Source organism: Triturus cristatus, chromosome 5_1 (genome assembly GCF_964204655.1).
Source record: "Triturus cristatus chromosome 5_1, aTriCri1.1, whole genome shotgun sequence".
In the NCBI taxonomy this organism is placed as follows: Eukaryota; Metazoa; Chordata; class Amphibia; order Caudata; family Salamandridae; genus Triturus; species Triturus cristatus.
The window spans coordinates 855,299,968-855,326,041 of NC_140587.1; positions in this window are offsets into that span (position 1 = coordinate 855,299,968).

Genomic DNA, 26,074 nt, shown 5'->3' on the forward strand with positions numbered 1-26,074 from the left:
TGATGTAATATGTGACGTCATCAGCAGTGCATTGCGGGCGCACGAGTTAGAGTTAGTTGAACTAACTATTACGGGGGAATTTCAATGGTTTTGTACGAGTGAAAAGTCCAGCTAACTATAACGCCCCTGAAACCTATGGTTTTTTCAGTGAATTTCAATGGTTTTTTAAATGCTAATTCCTAACTATAACGTGCCTGAAACCTATGGTTTTTTCAGTGAATTTCAAAGGTTTTTTAAATGCTAATTTCTAACTATGCCTACAGAGATAGGACACACAGAAAGAAAAAAAAAATGCCGAAAGAAGCAACAGAAGTCCTCAAAGACGAAGAAAAGTGCAGGAAGAAGGATAACATGCAGAAAGAACAAACAGAAGAGCAGAAAGAAGCCTTGTTGCTAAATCATCCTGTACCCTCAACTTTTTCAGATGGATACTGGTGGTAACTGAGTCTGCCTAACCAGTCCTAGAGCCAGTGCTATGTTAAAAGACACTCAGAATACAGTGAAAACACCTACATACACTAGGGAACACTATGCGTTGGTGTCCCCCTGTGATTAGCATGACCTCCTCTGTAAGCCCCTAGTATATATCAGGGCAGGGGGATTAAAACTACCTCTTAAAATGCACCACAGGGCGTGTTTGCACACGTCACGTCAGGCCCCGTCCCCTCCCGTCCTCACTATATAAAACACGTCCTGTGGCCGTTTTAAGTTGGGAGATTAAGTCCCCTTGAATACTGAGGGTCCCTGGGTACAACTAGACCACTAGGTACCTCCAGTAAGCGCAACAGAGCTGCGTGCAGAGAGATGTTAGAAGGGGCACGGCCTAGACCACCTCTCTGCAACGCAGCGCAGTGGCGCTTACTGGAAGCACCTGGTGGGCTAGTTGGCCCCCAGGGTCCCTCAGGATTGAAGGTGAATTATTACCCCAACTTAAAATGTGCCACAGGGCGTGTTTGCACATGTTAACTCAGGCCCCATCCCCTCCCTTCACCACTGTGTAAACACGCCCTGTGGCCATTTTTAGTTGGGAGATTAAGTTCATTTGAATCCTGAGGGTCCCTAGGGTCCAACTAGCCCACTAGGTACCTCCAGTAAGCGCCACAGAGCTACGTGGCAGAGAGGTGTAAAAAGTGGCATGGCCTGGACCAACTTCCTGCAACTCAGCTCAGTGGCGGTTACTGGAAGCACCTGGTTGGCTAGTTAGACCCCAGGGGCCCTCAGGATTGAAGGGGAATTATTTCCTCAACTTAAAAAAAGCCATATGGCGTGTTTGCACACGTCACCTCAGGCCCCGTCCCCTCCCTTCCCCACTGTGTAAACACGCCCTATGGCCGTTTTAAGTTGGGAGATTAAGTCCCCTTGAATCCTGAGGGTCCCTAGGGGCAAAATAGCTCACTAGGTATGTCCAGTAAGCGCCATTGCAGAGAGGTGTAAAAAGGGGCACGGCCTGCACCACCTCTCTGCAACGCAGAGCAGTGGCACTTACTGGAAGCACCTGGTGGGTTAGTTGGCCCCCAGGGTCCCTCAGGATTGAAAGGGAATTATTTCCCCAACTGAAAATGCGCCACCGGGCGTGTTTGCACACGTCACCTCAGGCTCCTTCCCCTCCTTTGACCACTGTGTGTAAGTTGAGAGATTAAGTCCCCTTGAATCCTAAGGGTCCCTAGGGTCAAACTTTCCCACTAAGTACCTCCAGTAAGCGCCACAGAGCTGCGTTGCAGAGAGGTGTAAAAAGGTGTATGGCCTCAGAACACCTGTCTGCAACGCAGCTCCCTGGCGCATACTGGAGATCCCTGTTGGGCTAGTTGGCCCTCAGGGACCCTCAGTATTGAATGGGAATTAATTTCCCAACTTACAACTGGCCAGGGGGCGCGTTTGCAGAGTGCTGCAAGGAGGGGAAATTTTTGGAAGGGGGCCGCATGGCCCCCCTCGCAAGGCCTTAATCGGCCCCGGGGACCCCAACCCCCGGGGCATGGCCTTTTTTTTTCTTTAATTCTTTAGGAGGGGGCCTGCGTTTCCCCTCCCCTCAGGCCACTTATGGCCCGGGGACCCCACGCCCCGGGGCCAGCCTTTGTTTTTTATTATTTTTTTTAAAATATATTTATAGAAACACCTAGGACATGCTGGACAAACCATATGTACCTATCACCATGACCATTTGCATGATATTCATTAAAAAGCGACTATGCATACAATGAATCCACGTGGAATGTATTTACACCACTAGTGAAGCTCTGACGGACGCCCTACCGTGCCTAATCCCGGGGCCTCCGACGGTAGGTACACTCCAAGTAGACACCCTTGTCGTTTATTTATACAAACATGGGTAGCTATTGACGGGCACATTTAATACACATGCACACCAAGCCATTCAAAGGGGATTCAACAAAAATTCGACCAAAACTATGCAAGAAATCCCCCTCACGGTTAATAAAACACACATCTACCGCCGGATGTGTAATACTTTTTATTTTACTCTCTGGAAAGGAGACAAACCTCACTTGAGAGTCACAGCGCGCTCCTGGCTGAGCCCAATGCTGTGTTACACCCACCAGTGCCCACCGAGTGCCACACACCTCTGTGTTGTATTCCACCAGCTAGTGCGTATGCTATGACACTATCTAGCCCATGTGCACTGTAACACCACCACATGAATATGTCATGCCACACTTGCCTTCGCACAGGTTATATTGCCCCATCTAACGTGCCTTCCTTGATGCCTATGTTATGACGCACAGCGCTATGCCATACATATTACAATCTGGTATCCATATCTTTGTCACAGCGCATATGCAACGTTACACTCCCCAGCACATATTTTATATTACAACTTTAGAGACTAGTTAGGTTACACAACACTGCCCTGTGCATATTACACTCCAAGGCGCATATCGCTTAGCACACGCTAGTGCCTGTGCTGTATCATGCTCTCCAATCAATCTGTCATTGCGCACAATGTATTGCATATTATATTTCACGCCCCGGTTCAACTTATATCCCAAGTTTTGGTGCATAGTTTATACCATACACTATATCTAGTTTTCATTTTCAAACGTGCTCTCAGGACTATGTTCTATATAACACTGCATTCACCTACCCTTTTCACGGGCATTACATTTTGCGATGGGGGTGGAGGGTCAGGGGGTGATTCTGCCAAGTGAGCCCTGAGTCACAGTCACAAACGTCCTCTTCTTTCTGAATAAAAGTGAGATTATGCTGCATACTTGTTCATATTTTAAGTAGTTCGCACAGACACAATGTTTTAAAAACAATAAAGTTCCTAATACCCACCTTCTCTAAACAGTTAGCTTGCTGCCCCATCCACCTCCTCCCTATCCTCTATTGTCTGAATCCATGGACTAGCCTCCTCCCTCCTGCCATGCATGGTCTGATGTGCTGCCACTGCCCTCCATTTAGCATGATGTACCAGTCCACTACTCCTGCCCTCCATTTCCCAATTCTATGCCCCATCATTGACCTCCTGCTTAGCCTCTGTGCTTAGCTTGCTGCCCCTATTCTCCTTCCCCCTGCCCTCCGATGTCTTTGTGCATGCACCTGCTCCATCTTTTTTGCCCACCATGTTCCATGGACCTGCCACTCCTATCTACTCTGAGTGTTCTATTGAGCTGCCACTCCCCTCCCACCTGCCTAGCATTGTCAGATGACTGTAGCCTGTCCCTGCCACCTCCACCCTGCCTGTCCACATGCCATGCCCCTATCCCCTTCCTCCTGTCCTCCATGGTCCATTTTACTGCCACACCCTTCTGCCCTCCCTGGTCTGTTGTGCTGCAACTGCTCCTCCTGCCTGCCGCGTGCGGTCAGTCTTGAGGCCCCCTTCCCTGAACTCTCTTGTCTGTGCCCAGGTCCTGACCCTCCCTTCTATCCTCCATGGTCCTTTGTGCATGCCCCTGCACCTCCTTCTTGCCCATCATAGCCATTGTGCTGCCACTAACCCTCCCGCCTGCCATGCATGGTCTTCTGTGCTGCCACAGCCCCTCCCACCTTCCCGTGTGATCAGCTAGCTTTCCCTGACCCCCTCCCACCTTCCTTCCATGGTCTGTGTGTATGCCATCATAGTCTCATTGTTGCTCTCCATGGTGTGTCTTAATTCTAGTGCCCATCCTGCCTGACCTCCATGGTCACCCTGCCCCCTTCCCCCCAGCCCTCTGGTTCCATGTGCAGACCCCTATTCCCTCCCTCCTGGCTTGTCTGTTCATTGTAATGCCCCTGATCCGTCCCTCCTGCCCTTTATGGTCTGTTATGCTCTGTTATCTCTCCTGTCTGTCCATTATGGTCAGCTAGCTACCATTGCCTCTTTCCCCTCTGTTCTCTGTTGTCCATGTGCATGGTCCTGTCCCCTCCCTATTGCTTTCTATGGATTGTTGTGCTGCACTCCCGTCCCGCATGCCCTGTGTGGTATATTGAGCTGCTGCAAACCTCTCCATGTCCCTCCTGTCCTCTGTTATTCGAGTCCATGTCCTTACCCCAATTCCTACTGCCATCCATGATCTAATGTACCATTCTTGCGAACATTTTGAACTTGGTAAGAGGAAGATTTTGAAAAAAAACTGGGGTATTGATTTTCCCCTTTGAGTTACATTGAACAAGAGGAGATTGTAGACAGGAGACAGATCAAATAAAGCCCATTTGAGCTTAAAAACATTGGACGTTTCCTGGCAGAATCGGGTTTGTTGGGATGTATGGTTGTACTACCACTGCCTCTTCCTTCTGCCCACAATGGTCTATTCTATTGCCACAGCCTCTCTTGCTGGTCCTGTATTGTTGGTTTGTTGCCCCTGCCCCCCTTTCCACTGCCCTCCATAGTCTGTTGTGCTGCCACTGCCCTTCCTGCCTGCCCAGTGTGGTCAAATTGTTGCCTCTGCACCCTCCTACCTGCCTTCAATTTTCAGAGTTCGTGCCCCTGGCCTCTGCCTCTCAACAACATCCTAATGATCAACTAGATTGCAAACATTCTATATTTATTACAAAAGTGTGGAACGCCTGACGTCATCTTGATGTAATCAAAACTGTAATACCTAGAGCATTTCCTTTAGAAATTACTTATATGAGAGGTTCTTATTTGCATCAAAATTATGGTTAGTGCTCTAAAAAACTAAAAGGAGGACATATTTTCTGAGTTTTCTAATAGCAACAAAGCACTTTTAGATTATTTGTTATCTTTATGTTTTTTTATCCAGTTGACCACTTGATTAAATGTTGCACTTAGGGGAGAAGATGTGGTGTTACTTCCAGAGCTGCAGAGTTTTCAACTGGGGAACCACGTTGGTGGTTCTGCTACAGCTCAACATTCTGTGATTCTGGTCAAATCACTTAATCTCCCCATGTCTACAACCAAAATGAATTTGATCTTGTGTGATGTAACCAATGCCCATGTAAAGCACTCTAATACCTGACAAGTCTGCACTATATAAAACTGTAAAAATACAAAAAAATAAGTGATTTGCACACTTCTGTCATTGGGCTACATGTGGGCTACATCTGGGTGATATTTGTGCTGCATTTGGGCTTTTTTGTCTCTGGTGGACATCTTGGGAGATTTATTTGTTATGAAGTTTCCTAATTTCCGCATTTCCTGCAGTCTCCTCAGTAGGAAATGCTTTCAGTTTTTTACTTTGATTCCATCAAGAAGGTATTCGGATATGTCACACATTTGCCATACTGTTAGCACTCTAGTTGCTCATTAGATCGCTGTAGTAAAGCTACCGCTCACCACGGAAGTCTGCTGCTGGTATTAAAAGCGCATGTTTCAGTCTGCATGTCAGAATGTTTTAATGAAATAGAAGGGGATTTGAGAAGTCACTCAAAATGTGCCCTAATTTTTCTTTCTTCAGCACTAATCATAATTTCAATGGTAAAATGAACCCCCTGATTGTGTTCCTTATTAATTTAAATGTTTTAAGTGTTACCAGTTTATTTCAATCAAGATGGCTTCAGGTGTGCCATACTTTTGTCATAAGTAAGATAGTAAGCGCTCTAGTTGTTCTTAAGTACACTCTGGGACATTCTGTCATTGGGTTATACTTGGGCTACATCTGGGTGATATTTGTGCTACATTTGGGTTCTTTTGTCTCTGGTGGCCATCTTGGGAGACCTATTTGTTATGAAGTTTCCTAATTTCCTCATTTACTGCAGTCTCCTCTGTAGGAAATACTTTCAGTTTTTTACTTTGGTTCCATCAAGAAGGCATTCAGATGTGGCACACATTTGCCATAAATTCTGAATGTTAGCAGGCTAGTTGCTCATTAGATCACTGTAGTAAAGCTAGTGCTCACCAGGGAAGTCTGCTGCTGGTATTCAAAGTGCATGTTTAAGGTCTGCCATGTCCACCTGGCAAATGTACCCACTTGCCATTCCCTAAACTTCCCTTTTATTACATCTGAGTCAACCCTAAGGTAGGCCCAAGGTAGCCCCATGGGCAGGGTGCGGTAGATGTGAAATGTGAGACATGTACTGAGGTGTGTGACATGTCCTTATAATGAAACACAGTGTATTTAGTTTTTCACTATTGAAAGGCTATCTGTCCCATCAAATGGAAAGGGAGTTTATTTATAACATTTTATAAATATAACTTCCCATTGGGACAAGGTAGAAAAATGAAGATTAGTATGCCTGAACTCAGGATATAAAGATCCATCATTTAGTAAGCATGATTTTTCTATTCTGGGTTTGAAAATACCACTTATAGAAAGTGGGTATTTTCTTGCTTAGCCATTCAGTGTGCTTCTGCTAGGTTTTTGTGTTGACAGTCTGGCTTTAGAGTGACAGGGGCTGGAGATGCACATTCTCTCAGAAATCCACTGGGGGGGGTTGATGTGTGTCCTGGTTTCTTAAATAAGTCAGGGCTGGGCTGTATTGACCTGGGCTGCATGTGCAGTACGGGGAGGAGATTTCCTTGCACCTGAATGGGCCTGGTCTGCCTTACACAATGCTGTCTTCACCTCTTGCCGGGAAGCTGCACGAGAGAGGACATAACTGATTTTGACTGAGCACAGAGTCTCTCTGACCCCAGAGAACAAATAGAAATGGACTATAAATGTTGGGGCCCAGACCCCTGAACTTTGGAATTCAAGAGGAACCTCTGCCAAGGAGAGGAGCTGGGGAAACTGAAAGAGAAGTACTGCCCCTTTGGTGTGTGCTGTCCGGGGTTGGCTTGTGGCCTGTAGTGGCTGTGTCTGCCGAGGAGAGGATAGACACTTTACAATGTGCTGTGTCTCCTTCTTGAAGAAGATCTCCAAGGGCTTGAAGTAGAGCTTGCCTCCTTTTAAGAAGTCTCATTGACACAAAAGACTTCCAGCAAATCATCTGGTGCTGCTCAAATCTGCCATTTGTGAGTCCTACCCTTGCCTGAGGTACCTCCCTGCAGTCAAAAGGCCTCAGAAGTGGGTTTTGCAGCTGATCTCTGCAAGAACTGGCACAAAGCATTGCAAAACAGTAGAAAGCCTCTTGGAACCGATGCCATGCAACGCAAAGCCATGCCGATTCCCGCTGGGCGACGCCAAGCCTCGCAGCCCCCATCACCGACGCCGGATGATGCCAAGCCTCTCAAAGGGACTCCTCACCTCCAGTGCACAACACATCACACTTGGGCACCTACTCAACAAGAACCCCAGAGCCACAATAAGAAATCAATGCATCACCTCCCCGCACCAAAACTTCACCTCCCCTTCAGTAACGAACCAACGCATCACCTCCCCAGCGTGGAATTAAGGAACCAACATATCACCTCCCCTGGAATAAGGAACCAACACATCACCTTCCCTGGGCGTGGGGATCCGACACATCACCTTCACTGTGGCTGCTTTTGTTTGTGACTGTGATGCATCCAAGGTCCTTTGTGTTGAAAGTGTTGCATCCATAGTTTACTTTAGACAGAACGGGTTTTATCTTCTAAAAGTCATATTTGGATAACTGTATGTGGGATTATTGTCATATTAGTCTTGTTTGGTTATAATAAAGATTACTTATTTTTCTAAACTAGTGTGGTGTCCATCTGTAGTCTATTCACTGTATTACTGTATATGTGCACATATTCTTTACCACTACTTCTGAGATAACCCTGTCTGCTCTTGCCAATCTATCAAGGGGGTGAGCAGGGGTTATTTTAGAAGTGTATCCCCCTTACCCTGACTAGGAAGAAGAGTCCCTATTTGGACAAAGGTGCAAACCATTGCCAACTACAGACCCCCATTTCTAACAATGTGAAATACAGTACTCCAGGAAAACATTAATAAGAAAATAAAAGCAAGACACACTTGTCTAAAATTTACCGTTTTTAAATAGCGATAATGTAGGTCTTCCTATTTCACCCCCGTGGGTAGGCGGGAAGAAGATGGAATAGATCAAAGAGAAACCTGGTCCGTAAAAAATGATTGTAGGAGCTGGGAAGCCCTAGGAGATATGGTTCTGTAAGTTGAACAGTTTTCAGCATGAAAAATCTACGTACACTGGGCTTCCTTAGCTCACGCTCCTCCCTATCTGCCACCCGCTGTCTAAAAAAAACCAGGCCAAATCCTTCCTACTGATTAATTCCGGGTTACTAAAGAGATTAGCTCTTCCTACACTCCTAAAGCCATTCCGTATGTATTTAAGCCAGGGAATATATAAGCACGATCAAGGGCCATACAGTCCTTCAGTATCTCTTTATTTAAAGCGGTCCCGTTGCCTAGCCAAAATTTGATCCAAAGGGACAGGGGGGCGGAAAGTCAACAGGTCTGAAAGATAGACCATACCCAGCTCGTCATGTACTATAAAAGTGGAGGTGCCCTGTGATATAGTTAGGAGGCATCTCAAAACGTTATTTTCAGCGGTTTGTAGCTTGTCATGAGCGATTTAACCACAGATTTCACTACTGTATGCCACCAGTGCAATGCACTTGGCTTTATAAATCAGCAGTAGTGTTCCTATCGGTTTTCTACCCAAACAGGAGGCAAAGTTAGAAATAGCAACATTTGAACTTAAAATGTCCCTTCTTTTCTGCTTTCTAATGACCCCCAATTTAAATTGCCAATCACCGTGACCCCCAAGTAAGAAAAGACACCAGTCTTTGGGACTAAAGTGGACCCAACCTTGAAGTTAAAAGACTTCCTTGAGCTGCATCCCACATATGACTTAGAGTTCTTAACCAACAGGTCCTGCTCTTCCATAAATGTCACAAAGGAGCTAAGAAGCATTTTCAGCCCCCTCGCGGTCCGGGCCTTGGGGACGGCGTCGTCCGTATACAATAGTACATACCACCTGGGGGAAGTCCACCTTTGTGTCCAGTAATACCTTCAGCAGGTTGTTGATATACAAGTGGCCAATATGCAACCCTGTCAGACCCCTTGCTGGATTGGAAACTGCCGGGTAACCTTAAGATCTTTAGTGAAGCGTACCTCTGCTTTGGTATCCCTGTGAAGATCTTGTTGAAAAAGGACGATGTTGGTATCCACTCCCATGCACAACAAGGTCTCCCATAGCTTGCTTCTGTTCACGCAATCAAAGGTGGAGGGCAGGTCCATGAAGGGCAGATAAATGGTGCCGAGGCGGGCAACTCTGTACTTATTAAGGATCATGCGCAAGTTCAAGCATTGATCCACTGTTGACCTCCCAGGACAAAAAACATATTGGACATCTGCTAAGATGTTATTATCATCTGCTCATGTGGCGAACCTGTCCAATAGGATGCGTCCGACAACCTTGACCAGTGAATCCAGGAGATTGGCCTATAACAGGGGGTACTATCCCTCTTAATTATTTGAACACTGAAACAATGGTGGAAATAGTCCAGGTCCTAGGCGGGTCAGCTCTAACAGCTGCATTATTGATTTTTGTAGGGCGGCACCCACAACTGCAGATTAGATATAGAAAGGTCTGTGGGAATCCCTCAGGTCCTGGAGCCTTATTTCTAGACGATCCCACAATTCCCTTTCTAACTTCCTCAGCTGTAATTATAAGAGCAGATTTCCCTTCTTCTGTTCCACGGGCTGCACCCACATCTAATGCGTGTTGGATGGTGCACTCACAGAAGTAGGCTCCCTCTATCTGAACGGGCAATTGCAGACATTTGCAACATTGGCATCTGATATGGAGCTTCCCAGGGGACAATTTCTTCGACATCGACAACTGCTAGAAGACTGCCGCAGAATGTGGCACACAATAGACATAGAGCCCCCCACACACCAGGTGATCCACACACTGTTGCAGATGGGCCCAGGGCGCCACCTGGTCACCTGGATATACAAAGCAGTACGAGCCCTAAACCCATTCACACTTGTGCCTCTCCGGGGGAAATGGGAAGCTGAGTTTCAAAGACCACTCCACGACAAAGAATGGGATTGTGCATTAGAGTTCCCTAAAAAAGTGTCCCGCAACTATTGTTTCAAAAACATACAACTTCACATATTACACCGTGCCTACCTAACCCCCAAGAAGCTCCACCAGTACTACCCGGGAGCGTCATTCAGGTGTCCCAGATGCCCAGAATGCAATGCATCCTTTCTGCACATGTTTTGGGATTGCCCAATGCTCTGTGCTTACTGGGCCGGAATCCACGCCGCCCTCCTCGCAGTCACGGGGCTTAATGACATTCACACATGGGAGGCCTGAGCGCTGGGCATAAACAAACGCTATAAGAATCAAAGAGTTGAGACAAGTTGCGTGTCCCTGGTGCTTCTTTTAGCTAAGCGGTGCATAGCAATGCATTGGAAGGTGCCGGGGGGACCTCCATTAGCGGCCTGGATAGGGGCGGTTAACAAATGGGGAGCTGAGGAGGAAGAGGTGCTTCAATCTGAAAAAGTTAAGGGGATTTGCAAAACACCCCATATCCATGCCGTGGGCAATCCTACTACATTCCTTTAAGCAGGAAACGATGGAGGAGCCATTGCCCCAGAGTATTAGCTCCCCCACAGCACATGCACACCCCGCGGCTGTCTGCTGCAGTCCCCCCGCGGAATAGGCGCAAGATGGGTTGAGGCTAGAAGTCGAGGATATACAGTCCAGATACCATCCCAGAATTACCCCTTCCCGGCGCACACACAGTCTGTAACCCAGACAGGATGCATTAGCTAGCCGGTCCCTATCATGCTTTCAAAGAACAAGAGCGACCCATATGTCCTTGTGAACTAGGTAAGCACTGATGTTAAAGCGACAAATGTTCACAAGGAACTCATTCAATCATTTTTAAATATGCAAAATATAATTATTTGCTCAGACTTGATCTTAGTCAGTCTAGACCTCTAGATTTGGTCAAGGTATAGTTTACCTTAAATTGTATCTAAAAAGAGCCCATCACAGCAGTTGGTAAACTATTACTTACGCCGTCGACAAAATAGAAGAGAGAGCCTAAAATAAATCACTGTCTATTGTATATAGTTCTCCTTCTAAGATGTTTCCAATAACCAATTCCTCACTCATCACTTTTTTTACTTATGATTCACTAAGTTAGGTTATGGTCACTCCACTGGGACTCACAAATCACTCACAATGTATTTATATGCATAATTTTTTCATGTTTAATATATAATGAAATGCTTTTGTGGTACAATTGAAAAAGCTGAATAAATGTCATTTACTTCGGCTGAAGTAAGTAATAGTTTACCAACTGCTGTGATGGGCTCTTTTTAGATACAATTTAAGGTAAGCTATACCTTGACCAAATCTAGAGGTCATATTTGATATTACTAGTCTGACTAAGATCAAGTCTGAGCAAATAATTATATTTTGCATATTTAAAAATGATTGAATGAGGTCCCTATCATGCGACATGCCATCATACACAGTGTATCCCAGTTATATTCCCCTAGTTTGTAGAGTTTGGATCATTAGCTTCAACATGGCAACAAATAAGCCACAGGGCTGGTGTTGAGAGCGAGCGCCCGGCTCCCAGTACAGACCATAGGACACTTCTCATGGACACATGCTTCATACCCACGCATCTTTCCACATCGGCACTGCCACTTGCAGAAATGTTGTATGGGTCATGCATTGAAACATAGCTCTAAACAATGGCACAATGTACAATTGGTACGATGTTTGTCTTTGAGGCGATTGCTAACTATGTACTGTATTATACATGAAATGCCAATAAAAATGATTTAAAAAAATTTAAATAATGGGCATTTGAACATTTCCTCAAAGTGACCTACCCATTCGTCTTCTGTGATATGTGCATCAAGAGCTTGTGCGGCACCTCCTGCCAGACATGGGCTATTAACAATGCTCCAAAACATGGCACTGTTCTTTAGGGAACATGCCGCAGAGAGCTCACTCCAAGCCTCCTCCCTCAACTCGGACTTGCGCCTTACTAATTCAGCTTTGTAAAGCCTTCTACAGGCCTTTACCATAACTGCATCCCTTGGTTTAGTACCTAACACTTCCCTCAGTTTCCTAACCGCATGAGTGTATATGGATCAAACCATCTTGGGGCCCGGTCCAGAGGGCCCTGGGATGGAGCCTTTATTAGGTGTCCTATGGTACTGGAAATTACCGAAAAAGCCTCCAAGATGTCCCCCGGGTTCTGACTGCTGGGTTGTACAAATATCTAACTCACTATGACACATAGCTGAAAAGAGACTCATAGAAGAGATCAGGAATTATCTGCACCCACCTTAGCCTTCTACCCTCATCTTTAGCTTGCGGTATCCCCCTATCTGCTGTCATCCTTATTTTCGCTAATGGAGACTAGCTAATCTTGATGCACAGAGGATTATGGTCACTGAAGATACTTTCTTCTGAAGAAAAGTCCAAGGTGAGCTGAAACACCAATAAAATCAATAAGTGATTCACTTCCTCTCTCTGTAAACTTGGGGATGATGGAATTTTTGCCTTGGTCCAACATGCCCATGGCATAGGTTGGATCTAACTCATTTACTAGGGTATTGAGAATATCTCCCTGCTTAGTTTGTTCTAATTGCATGCTGTCGAGCGAGGATAGCCCATGTCATTAAGATTCGATCTCCACATAGGTTAGTGAGGGGTACTATTAGTCAGATTTCTTCGAAAGGACCCAACATAGAAATATTACAAACATCAGGAAAAGCAGAGATAGCATTATAAAAAATTCAAAAGCAACAAATGACCAGACCTGCAGGAAAATGACAAAGCCTGCAAACAAGGTTTATCAGAAGGCAGCACCGCCAAGCTACATTCAACTACTAGGGAAACATAGATTATATACCTACCCTTCGATCTTCCCTTGATGGGGCAGAAGGCACAAAATAAGTCTTATATCCCTCTAGAAAGAAGCTGTTCGAGATGGGCCATGTTTCCTCTAGGTATATCACATCAAATCGTTTTATGAATAGACTCCAGTCTGGGTCAGAAAACTTACTTGCTAACCCGGCTATGTTCCATGATACAAATTTACAAGCCTTGTCATCCAACAAATCAACTGAGGAGCCATGAGCTGTCTGGGAGCTAGGGTTTGATAGCTCTGCTCGATTGATCACAGGGAGTCAATCGCAAGTGTCCAGCGATTTCAATGGAGCAAATCTATTTGAAAGAGGTATATCATGAATCACCAACTGTCAACCAGGCTGAACTCACTGGACATACTCACAACACTTTTATTTATTTAGAAAGTTTTATAGAGCGCTTTACATAACAGCTGGATGTAAGTAGAACAATACAAAATATGCAGGTAAACAATCATAAGCATAGTTGGTGCACATAAAGTAGGAGGATTAAAGCATGGTGCTGTCTATTATAACAGGAAACAAGAGAACTCAGGTCTGAGGAGATAGAGCTCATGTAAATTTAGCCATGAGAAACGCTTTGACTTCTTTTTTGAAAGAGGCGGAGGAGGCGTTCCGTCTGGTTGCGGGGGGCAGAGCGTTCCAAATTCTGGGCGCCATCCCCAAGAAGGATCGATTATAAGTTTTGTTTTTGTTGAACCTTTAGGGTTTCAGTAAAATGTTTTCAGCACTCCTGGAGGACCTTAAACCCCCAGAGATTGTCAGTTTCTGCGCGAGGTAGCTGGGAGAGCTGTGGTGTAAGGCTTTATGGGTCATGCACGCCCCTTTTAGGTGGATTCTAGCTTCAAAAGGAAGCCAATTCAGGGATTTTAAGTCCGGGGAACTGTGTGCAGTTCTTTTCGAGCCGGTGATGAGTCTAGCTGCAGCATTGATCGACGCTCTTAAGGGTGCTGTTGCAGCTTTTGGAAGGCCACACAGGGAGACACTTCCGTAGTCAACACAAGGGATAACTAGCGCTTGTACTGCTATCTTGAGGTCCTCGACTTGCAGGAAGGGTTTCAGTTTCCTTAGGGTACTTATCTGGAAGTTAGCTCTCTTAGTAGCGTTACTGATGTGTTTTTGCATCATGAGGTTGTTGTTGAGAGTGATCCCCAAGGATTTTGCTGAGTCCACGATAGTTGGTTGTACGTTGAACGCGGTGAGCTGTTTGATCAAGTCATGCATTAAAGGGATCTTGGCCGGTGGTGCTATGAGGAGGAATTCTGTTTTTAATGCGTTCAGTTTGAGATGGTTTTCTGATAACCAAGACTGGGTGATCATGAGTGTGGAGTTGAGCAAATTAATGTCTTCGATGGAATTGATCTTAAAGTATAGTTGTGTGTCGTCCGCAAACATATGAAATTGCACATTGGATGTTTGCAGGATTTCAGTGAGAGGTTCCATGAACAAGTTGAATAGGGATGGTGAAAGTGCGGACCCTTGCGGCACCCCCAGAGATACAGGAGACGGATTGGAGAGCGCGTTGTTAACCTTGAATTTTTGTGTACGGTTATGCAGGAAGGATGCAAACCATTCTAGCACTGTGCCAGACATACCCATCCTATGCTCCAGTAGATCTAATAGTTTCTGGTGTTTGACAGTATCAAAGGCTGATGAGAGGTCTAGTAGGATGAGTAAGCACGCACCATTCTGGTCAAGGATTTGTAGCGCGTCATCAAGAATGTGTGTCATGGCCGATTCAGTACTGTGACCCGCTCTGAAGCCTGATTGGTGTTTATTTAGTAGGTTGAAGTGACCTATGTGATTGGTCAGTTGTTGGAGAACACATTTTTCCAACAATTTGGCCAAGGTGGGGATATTGGTAATGGGGCGGTAGTTGTTAAGGTCGGTAGGGTCAGCAGTGAGTTTCTTTAGAATAGGTGAGACTTGGCCTACTTTGAGGGACTCCGGGATACAGCCTTGTTGGAGTGAGCTGTTAATGATTTTGGTCCAGAGTGGAAGAAGCCAAGGGGAGAGGGCTTTGACTGCATTGGCCGGGAGAGGGTCAGTGAAGTGATTGGCCGGTTTCAGGTTGTTGAGAATCTTGCCTAGGGTGTCTTCAGTGTACGTCTCAAAGGAAGACCAGGCTGCCTCGTTTTTAAGGCAGGCCTTGGGGGGGGGAATGACCTGTGATGGGTGTAGGTAGGGGAGTGGTTACCGTATGAGGGGCAGTGTGTAGTGCTCTGTCATTAAGGAGATCCTTTATGATGTTGTCAGTCTTCCGATTGAAGAAGGTGGAGAATTCTTGACAATTAGGATGATGGCGAGCTAGGTCTCGAGCCCGTTGGGGAGCTTCCTTGGATTGATTTTTGACCAGCTCGAACGTTTTTTTTGGCCGGTTCTTAGCTTGGTCTAATTGGTTGCTGAAGAAGTCAGCTTTAGTGCGCTTAATTGTTTTGTAGTATGCATTTCTCTTTTTCCTAAGGAGATTGAGGTGGAGAGCTGATGGGACTTCTCTCCAAATGCGTTCAGCGGACCTGAGGGCTCGTCTTAAGTAGAGTGTTGAACCAGGGCTTGGAATCTTTAATGGGAGCTCTCTTAAGTTGCAGGGGGGCTGCCTCATTAATTATCGAGGTCATGGCGTTGAGATAGTGATTTGTGAGAACATGGACGTCTGAGGTGTTTACAGGGGGCTGGAGCAGGTTATTACTGGAGGCGGGTAGTGAGTTGGGGTTGATTTTTTTCAAGTCTCTTTTCCAGATCTTAGGTTTTGTGGGTTGCGATGAGTTGAGTTTAAAGGTTTCTTTGATGTGAAAGGCAATGATGTGATGGTCCGACCAGTCGCATGGTTGGATCGAATCCACCTGGATGACGCCAGCTTTGGAGATAATGAGATCGAGGGTTGATCCTTTGTTGTGTGTAGGACTACTACAAGATTGGATGAGGGCTAGATCATCCAGGAAGTTTTTGAAGCTGTTGACCCCCGAGTCATTAATGTCATTCCAATGGAGATTGAAGTCACCTAGGAATATTTGGGAGTTTTCACGCCCGTTGTTAGCGGAGATAAACTCCATGAGGTGTTCGATGAGGGTGTATATAAATTTCCCAAGTGGAGGGCCACAATGGTTGAGACAGGACAACTGGGATTTCTCGGGTTAGACACAAAATTCTCTCGGCCACATGAGGTCAATTAAAATTGATAATAACACAATCTCCTTCTAAATGCATTTTGACCTCCCAACCCATGTTACTCTGTGCACCATGTTAATGAATCTCTCCACCCTTAAACCCAGGGCCCTGTTGGATTTCAACTAGTGCCCGAATTTGTTCTTTAGTTGAAAAAAATCTTCTGAAGCACTCGAGGGAAGCACAGATATGTTCCATAGCATCCACTACATACGGTGTGAATTCCGGTGGAAATTGGAGAGTAATTGACCTCTGCCTCTGGGAAAATACTGATCCAGACTCTGTACTGGCCTCAATTCCTCTCAATGTTTTCCCCATGTGGGCTTGGCAGGCCCTGAGCAGTCTTTTAAGCTCATGTCTTTCAAGGAGTCCCCGTCAGGGCTTGCAACTTGTTGGTGCTATGCCGCACTCCATCTAACCTTAAATGTTTTGCTTTGCCCCCAGTCAAAGGACATTTTATTTTACTCTACGTTCCTTAGCCCGCTCTGGTGCTCTTTGCTGCGATCGGTGGTTGAGTAGCCGAAACATGATAATGCCCTCACTCAGTAGAACAGGGTAGCTCCAGCTGGATGTTATAAACCATTGTGTTGGAAAGACCAAGCTCACCGACCGATTCCTTTCTAGTAGATGAGAGTAAGGATCCTAAATCCGGCTTGGAAATCCGAGGTGAAATAACTCTTGAGAGACTAGCAAGAGGATGATTACAGGGGGGGGGAGCCGCTGGGCGACCAATTCTATGTCCTTATCGAGGATCGCTGCTGCCCTCTGTAGAAAAGAGTCCATTGTGGTTACCACCGGCCCTGAGACTGCTGCCCCATTCCTTTGCGCGCATCCCATGTCTTTTAGGTGGGATCCCACAACAGCTATTGAGATGGACGATATAGGCCTGATCACTTTATATAACAGATACAAGGTAATTGAGCCGGATCAAATGAGTAAAACAACAGGCTGCAACAGCTTGTACCAATCATAGTAAGGAAGTGGGGCCAACCAGGACCAGAACAGGTAAAATAATAGAGCTGCCTTCTACCGGCTCCTGTTGTAAGGCAGAAATACTGCCCCACGATGGCCATTACTGGTAAAGTTCCCAAGAAGACACCTCTGCCGTGGATATCCCAACTTGTGGCCCTGGGATCTGGACTCAAGGGACCAATAGGGGTGGCCCAGCCAAGCCTCCTCCGGGCTCTGATGGGTGTGGACGGGCCCACCCTTGGCTCAGGCTTTGCCTGGGCTTGATCCACACATGTCCCTTGCCGCAGGGGGTACGCAGAGCTTTTCAGCGCATGCAGCATGGTAGGGCTGCCCGAAGACTCCGCCTCCTCAACAAAGTGTTGTGGGATACGGGTTCCCTTCTCCAGACCAACACCAGCACCAAATGTATTAAAATGCGTACCATGCCGTGGGAGGCAAGCAGCGCTTTTCTAGCATGTATGGTGCTGGAGGACTGCCTGAAGACTCCACCTCCTCACCAAAGAGTTGTGAGACACCGAGTCCCTCCTGCAGACTGACATCAGCACCAAATGTATTGAAATGCGTCCTGCGCCGCAGGGAGCAAGCAGCGCTTTTCAGTGCATGCGGTGCGGGAGGCTGCCTGAAGACTCCGCCTCCTCACCAAAGCATTGTGGGACACCGAGTCCCTCTTTCAGACCGACAACTGCACCAAATATATTGAAATGCATACCCTTTTCTTTTCCTTTTAATCTTCTTTCCTTCTTTCCTGCTTTCCTTTAATCTTTCATTCTTTCATCACTTCTTTCATTCCATCTTTCTTTATTTCATTCCATTTCTTTCATTCGTCCATGCCTGTCTTCCTTCTTTCTCTTTTCCTTTTTCCTGATTTCTTGCTTTAATTTTATTATTTCATTCTTTCATTAATTTCACTTTTTCTGCATTCCTTTCTTCCCTCCTTCATTCTTGCTTTTGTTTTTGCTTTCTTTCTGTCCTTCTCTCCTTCTTTCTTTCCTTCTTTCTTGCTTGCATTCCTTTCTCCTTTCTTTCTTTCTTTCTTTCTTTCTTTCTTTCTTTCTTTCTTTCTTTCTTCCTTTCTTTTTTCTCACCCTCTCTTTCTCGCGCTCCCGTTCTCCCTTTCTTTCTTTCATTATTTTAATCTTTCTTATCTTATTTCCTTTCTCCTTGTGCTCCTTCTTTCTTTTCTTCTTTCTTGCCTTTTTTCTTTCTTTCCTTCTTGTCTTCGTTTATTCCTTCTTTTTCATCACCCCACTTCAGCTATTGGCTGACTTCACCATGAGTTAAGGCATGCTGCTCTTTCTCAAGAATCCCATTAACCACACAAAGTAATTTCCTCCGCTACTGGGGAGTACAATGGAAATACATGCTTATTTTAACTAAAAGATACATTTCCCTTGGGTCAATGCTTTTTTTAGACAGACAAAGGTAGCTTCTCAAACAATAAGGTTTTGCAAAAGCAATGACAACATATAACAAGAATCGTTAGAAGGCTGGGGGCGATGACGCCTGATCTATTGACTTTCTCAGTGCTTAATCTATATTTTTAAGTTGCACATGAGAGGAATGTTCAAAACATACATCTCCAGCATTTTCCTCCATTTCATTGTACATTAATTTAACTTTTTATCTGAGAGAATTTTTTGTTAATTTTTTCATCCAATGAAGAGCTCTTTGGGAACTCTCCAAGTTGGGCACTCAATTACAGACCTTAATTTTGTGTTTGTACAGGGCATCTAAAACTATGTCAACCTCCAGGTAATTTGTTGCTACTGAGTTTCTTTTCACTGCATAGCTCAGCGTTGTTTTTTTCTCATTTGAGATTCAGTGATGAAATGCAATAGGTGGATTAAGAGTGCTCTTGTCAGTCTGTGAAATCTTGAGAATGAATTTCCAAAATGTCCTTAGGATGCCTCCTAATTGGTGTTAGGGGTCATTTTGCATAATTTAAGATACATTTTGCTGAATTTTACATAAGAATAAAAAGGCTCATTCCACTGATTGCACAGCCCACTTGTCTTATTTCGTAGCCATATTGTTTTAACCTTTTAATTGACTGTACTCAACCTTCATATATTCAAATTAATGGAGAAGAAAAAATCAAATGAAACTATCATCTTTTTCAGTAAGAAGTGTAGCGTCTATTAGTGTAACTTGGACCCCGGGTGACATGCAAGTGTAATCCAACATACCATTTTTTAAGAAAACGTGATGAGAATGTCTAAGTTTTAATGGGAATGTATCAGACTAAATTAATCTTTGTAAGCCAAACTAGGTGCACTGGAGACCAGTCGAGGCTGGTAATTTTAACAGGGAGGAGGGGCAGGCAAGCCACACATGTACAGATACAAACTCTTGCACACCAAAACATTCACACAACACACATCCATTCACAACATTCACACAGAAATATTCACACATTAAACAAACTGCACACATGCACCACACATTATAAAACAATACACTTACTTGCTGCATCTCTCTGGGAGGAAGGTCTCAGAGGTCCCAGGAGGGTTGCTGCCACCTCCCCTCATTGACTGACCTTAGGAGGCAGCCGTACCCCACCCCCCTACCTCACAGCAGGATGGCATGGGGTCAGTGAGGGTTGCTTAACTCACCACACTCTGTGACAAGGTGTCAGTGATAGACACTCAGCTCCTGGCACCTGAAGGCTTAAAACTGAAGTTCCAAGGTCTGAGGCTATCAATGATGCTTCCCCTCATCATGAGGAGCAGGACCTCAAAGTGCTTGGCCAGGCTGAAGAGGTCACACCCACAGGAGGTGTGACGTCTTCAGTCTGCAAAGTTCAGCTCATGCAGCCAAGAGCCTACGCATTTAGCGCACATCTAGTTTCTGGCTGCCTGACATGAGCAAGAACAGTGTCTGCCAGGCTGATCTTGCTGCGGTATGACAGCCACTCTTCGTGTCTGGAAAAGGAGGGGCTCATGGCTCCTATGCCCATAAGGAGGGGCCACAGCTCCTGTAGACGTCTAAACCATTCTTTTTCTCAGAGTTTTTGTTTGATCAAGTGAAAATGAAATACAATGAAACGCATCTCAGTATTAAGCGTGATTACCGTTGGAAAGATATGCTTCATGAAAACTGTCCCATGTCCATGGAGTATTTATTTATGCATCACTACTTGTCTCGATAGAAGTAAAATATTTCCAATCTACTTAGTGGGTAAGCACAAGAGATTAGAGGTACTAGTTTTAATTGTGAACTCTGTTGACAGAAAAGTGGAAATAACTAACTTTCAAGCAGAAACCTGACTTCAAAGAAAATGCTTCTGCCTGTTTTCAGCAGACAAGTCCATGTGCCCTGCTCTCTTTTTTGTGAAGGTTCAAAGAAGAAACTGATTTGCTATAGCATCATTATTTTCAAAACTACCAGCAAACGCATGAATATGAAGAAGCTGTTGTCTCAAGCGTCAATTGCAACACAAAGTGCAGAAAAGGAAATCGTGATACATTATTATTTTAAATCATCCTTTTCACTACATTATTCCAAGCAGACTGTTTCTTCTTTCTGATTTCAATATGTATTTTTGCCATGAGAATCCTATGATATTTGTCACCCTTTCCTTTATTCGTGTTTCAAAGACATTCAGATATTTTTTTATTATGCAGATAAAATTGCCAGCTATCGAAAATGACTCTGTTCCACATCTACCAACATTGGAATAAACATGTTCCTTGAACCACAATATATAAACTACGTCTTAAAAAGGAAACATAATCCTATAAGTGTGATTGAGCACTTTTACACTATTCATTCTTTTTCAATGAGTCGAAATTGTCTCTGCAGAGGTCGTGATTGTTAGAGGACATTTGCAATTAAGTACTGGGCAACGCACTGGGAAGTACTCTTTAAGCAAAACCCTTAATGAAAGGAAAGCTGTGTGAATTACTCATTATTTTAAGTGCTCTTTGCAGCACCATAAATACTGCAGGTGGTATGACTGACACACTTTGCATGACTACTCAAAAAGTTGTACTGCTAAGCGGGAGGCCTGTGAATTACAAGATATAACAGATTATTTGTGACTGTGGCGATTGCTGTGACCTGCGGAGACATAGACCAGAAATGGGAACACGGGGCCACATGTAAAAGAAAGTGGCGGAGCTTGGGTTAGCTCCAAAATTGCTAACGCCTCTCTCCGCCACTTTAGAAATGCAGGGGTGCGTTGTATTTACAATAATACGGTGCACCCCTGCATTTCTCCCTGCGTTGGTGCCAAATTAAGCTGCCTAGCGTCAACGCAGGCACCCAGGCACCATAGTGCAAGGGTGCCTTCATTGAGGGAATGATTGTTCATATGCAGGAAGGTGTCCCTTACTGAAACAGCAAAACCGAGGAGAAATAAAGCATTTCTTCTTGTTTCGCTATGTTAAGACCAGGTTTTCCCTGGTTCTTATTTTGGCCCTGTGTCCTATTTATACCACCCTTGTAAATAGGGGGCAGCGTCAAAATGAAAGGGTGTTGTGTTGGAATGCCCATCGCTTTACGCATGGCCCACCCCTTTCACCTAAGTGTAGCATGTAAGGAGGCATTTTTTACAAGGCTGGGTTAAGCCACATTAAGTGGCGTAACGCCTATTTGTAATTAGGGTGAACGGTTTATTGCCACAGGTATGTCACTAAAAATGACATTCCTGTGCAATAGGGGCTTTTAAATATGCCCCAGAGTGTCTCCATCCCGGTAAATGTGGTCTAAAAACCTTGATTGGTGATTGAAGTCTGAAAGGGTTCAGTGCCAAAGTCTGTGCTGCCGAGGTAAGTTTCGGAAGGTGTGGGGCATAGCCTAGTATTTCTGGACTGAATTGCCTTACATAAAGTTGCACTAGGGTGGTTTGGGGAGTAATGAATAGCGCATCCTAGCCTGCTAGAAATATTAATGAAATCTACTGCCCATATTTTACCTTCAGAACTCCAGAGCTATTCTTAAATTTCAGTGTGCCATTTTTTAATGTGAAAGATATTGTTGCCACTATCTTTTCATTAGATAAAATGTAAATAGTTTTAGCACACTTGAGGGCACTACGGGCCAGAGGTCCTAAGGATTTTTGTGGTTGCAAAGAGTACAATTTGCAAAATGGCCTTTAGGTATATACCAAAAGCAAATAGCGATTCAGCAACAGATTTGGATTTGTGACTTCTTGCCAAATCTGTATTTGGAAGGGGCGTGCAAAGGGTGTTCCTTCCAAATAGCAATTCAGAACGAGGTGTTTCAATGTTTTACCATCAAAATCTGGATTCAAAACATTTTCATTTTACAGTCTACACAAACATAGTGGTAAACCATTCACAAATGGAAAATGGATGTTGACAAAAACCCATAGACCACTGCCTATCCTTAAAAACTGTTTGTAGAAATGTACCTTTTTTCAAACACATCCTATTTTCCATTAGGGAAAATGTACAACATTTAAAAGACTGTTTTATTTAAAAGCAATATCAAAGATGGTGGTCTGCTGACCCTAGCAGGCCACCATCCCTTTGATTAGAACAAACCGTAGTGGGGCGCAAATTGCAACCTGTCTCATTTATCATCATGAGGTAAGTTGAATTGTGACTCATGTGATTCTGTATTTTGCTAACTGACTTATTAGTACATAGGTTGATTTGCAAAATACCTCACTGGTTACCAAAAATACTAGTTGCAAATTGCAACCAGTATTTTGTAACCAGTGTTTAGCACACCTGACCCTTAGTGACTTTGTTATCTTGTTGACATCAGTGATAAGAAGTTCAGTTTAATTAGAAAGAGTTATTCGCATTATGATACACAAGTAGCACTAGGGCAGTGAATGTAAAACAGGAATAATGGGTTTTGTAAGAATATAAATAGGGACTACCTGTTTTCATTTGTTACCAAGACTGTCACTGCTCGAAACTCATTGAGATTAATGTGAGGTTGAGGGACCATTAATATAGAAAGAAACAAAGTTATGGTTCAGCTGCACTTTTCACTATAAAGGCATTCATTGATTTGCCTATAACTTTGGTCCCAATCAACAGATCCGCATCAAATGTCAAACTCTCGTAAATGCAAATAATGTCTGGCACAGAAATGTTTATGTAATATTATGCAAGGGAAAAATATTAAGTGGCAAGCAAAAAGTATATCTCATGGGAGTTTTTGCTCACGTCTACAGCTAAACGGATTCCTCCCAAACTTCGCCAGAAGGTAGAATTTTATACAGGAAGCATACTTTTTGTCGTTTCATGTAATTCCACTCATTAGATAAAAAGGGTGCTGGGTAGATTTTACAAAATAACTCAGCACTCTTCTTTGTTATTCCTATACACAAATAGGTAATTCCAAATTACATATGTGTCACACAATTCTTCCAAGTAGTTGAGAGGAACCAAGGTGCATGATGCTCCAGTCTAATATTTGGCAATTTCTCTATTAAGCCAGCATTCCTATTGCACAATATTCACTAGGGTATTTCAGACAATTCATCAGATACAACTGTTAGATTATGTTATCATCCCAGGGAAGGCTAATGACGTTGAAAATATACATCTAAAATAACACCATTGCATAGTTTCCTAATTAAAACAAGGGGACGCATTCATGAAATACAGTCAAAGTTTACTCGCAACCAGTGGTTAATTTGTAAAAAAAAAAAAATAATTTCTGGATCTCTGGTAGAAGGCAGCTGGCACAAGCTCATTTCTACTTTTACAGAGTTTCTGACTTCAGAGCTGGGGAACCAGGTTCAAGTCTTGACTTTGGCTCAACATTCTGTGATTCTGGACAAATTACTTAACCTACCTGTGCCTACCACAAACTATTGTGTACTTAACTGGTGATCATTAAAAGACCGGTGTTGATGATTAAGTGCCAGTGCTGAGCACCGGAAACCAGTGGCTCAAATTAAGCACTGTTCTCAACTAAGATGATGTAAGTTTCTTTGAGGTGATAAGAAAATGTATTTCAGTAAATCCTCGAACACTGCTATTACAAGATACCTTAATCAATATTGCAAAAAGTCTCCTATTCATATTTTTGAAAGAAGATCGTAATGTGTCATCTACTTCAATCACATTAGTGATCCATTATTTTATATTTTCCTGCAAATAAAGTAATTGAAACAATCAAAGTAACTGCATGGATACCACAAACCCCTATTTTTTTCAAGTTAATGCTGATTTCAGCATATTTAATGTTTACTGATACAATAGGGCATGGTGATATAACAATCAGATGTCACAATGTCCCATGTTATGTTCAATAATTATTTAAATCTGTTTCAAAAATTCTATACAACATCTTGAATCCAGTTACTGTGCACACACTCATTGTGACATGAACCTTTTATAAGGAGCAGGCCAAAGTCATCATAAATCTTGATCTTGATGGAGACGGTAATGGGACCAGATCCGCCAAAATTACAAGATTCCCCATCTTGAGAACTCCCATGGATGTAGGTGAAATATTGGTTTGTATATTGTTGTCACCCAACCACAACATTCTTTTGCTCCATTTGAAATCAAATAAAGGATACATTGTTATATCTTTCTATTAGAACTGTAGCTTGAATTATTTTCTAACAATTAATGGGTCAGATTTTGCGCAGGATCTATGTTGTGCCTTGGTGATCTGATTGAGATGAAATTCATGATAACATCACAGGTCCAGAGTTTTTCACTCAGACATATTTCCATCTGAAAGAAGACAAAATATCTGAGTCAGACTATGTCAAAAAATGGGCAAAAACATTCCTACATTATTTTCCAATAACTTGTAGTTGGATGTTGTCCCCCCTCCATCCTGGGATTATATATGCCTTTGGAATCAGTAGTTCTAGGAGAATCATTCTCTGCCCAATTACCAGCTGGCATGTAATGTGCCCGTAGAAGAGAGTATTTCAATGAGTGAGGGGCTGTGGGAGTATGGATTTGCAGGAAGATGAGAAGCTGCAGTGGTGAGAAGTTGCAGAAAGGTAGTGTATTTAGGGAGATGAGACAAGAAGTGAGTAAGATGCTCTAGATGGTATGTAGCTGCATCAATTAGTTATTCTACTGCATCACAGGAGGGGAGAAGCAGCAGGGCCTGGAGAACTATGTGTTATCTTCCAATCATGATATGCCACTTTTGCTAATGAATGCTGTAGGAGATTTAGCCATGAGTATCTTTAGTAGGTGAAAATCAGGAGTTGTGGCTTTGCAAGATATTTTGAACATTACCACTTTCTGCACCCCTTTTGCCACTGCCTTAAACCAAACAACCTCCTGGAAAGGCCTGAAGAAATTATAAAAATGAGAAAGAGAGCTGGAGAGGAATTACAAAGGATCGAATAATTCTAAAATGATCGCATGTATTACTCAACTGTTATACAAGATCACTCAAACCTGCTTTTTCTTTAGACTGAATAAAACCCAATTGCTTCTCTAGGCTGCTCACACGACGTCTGGTAGTGTTTTCTTGAATGCTATTTTATATTTTATAAAGTTTAATTTATAGGGCAAACAAGACTCAAAACACAAACTGTATATATATATATATATATATATATATATTCACTTAAAAAACCATAGGTTTCAGGCACATTATAGTTAGGAATTAGCATTTAAAAAACCTTAAAAATTCACAGAAAAAAACATAGGTTTCAGGGGGGGGTTATAGTTAGCTGGACATTTCACTTGTACAAAACCATTGAAATTCCACCGTTATAGTTAGTTCAGCTAACTATAACTCGCGCGCCCGCAATGCACTGCTGATGACATCACATATTACATCAC